The sequence below is a fragment of the Lupinus angustifolius genome, chromosome LG17 (genome assembly GCF_001865875.1).
Source record: "Lupinus angustifolius cultivar Tanjil chromosome LG17, LupAngTanjil_v1.0, whole genome shotgun sequence".
Lineage (NCBI taxonomy): Eukaryota > Viridiplantae > Streptophyta > Magnoliopsida > Fabales > Fabaceae > Lupinus > Lupinus angustifolius.
The window spans coordinates 14,960,362-14,961,064 of record NC_032025.1 but is presented as its reverse complement, the minus strand read 5'-3'; positions in this window follow the sequence as shown (position 1 = coordinate 14,961,064).

Below are 703 nucleotides of genomic sequence, written 5' to 3'. Positions count from 1 at the left end.
GAAAGCGGGCTTTAGGAAAATTTGATTCAAAAGCCGATGAAGGAATATTTTTGGGGTACTCGATGCATAACAAACCTTTAGAGTCTTTAATAATATTTAATGCAAGTAGAAGAGTCTATCCATGTACAATTTGACGAATCTTCTCCAAAAGAGAAGAGAAAGGTCGTGTCTGATGATGTTGCAGGTGCTTTAGAAGAAGCATACTCAAAAGACGTGGATAATAAGACAGCGACCAGTGAAGAATGTCAAACCAGATATCAGGAGCATTCAGATATGCCTGTTGTGTGGAAAACCAAGAAAGCTCACCCAATCGACAAAGTAATAGGTGACATATCTACGTGAGTGGTAATTCGTAATTCCTTACGAAATTTTTGCAATTTTGTAGCTTTTGTATCTCAGATTGAGCCTAAGACCATTGATGAGGCCATTGAGGATGTGCACTGGGGTATAGCTATGCAAGAAGAGCTAAACCAGTTCGAACGTAACAGTGTTTGGGACTTGGTCCCTAAACCTAAAGATCATCCCGTGATTGGTACCCGATGGGTCTTCAGAAACAAACTTGATGAATCAGGCTTAATCATTCGAAATGAGGCACGCTTGGTGGCCAAAGGCTACAACCAAGAGGAAGGTATCGACTACAACGAAACCTATGCCCCTGTAGCCAGATTAGAGGCCATGAAGATGCTTCTTTCCTTTGCATCTA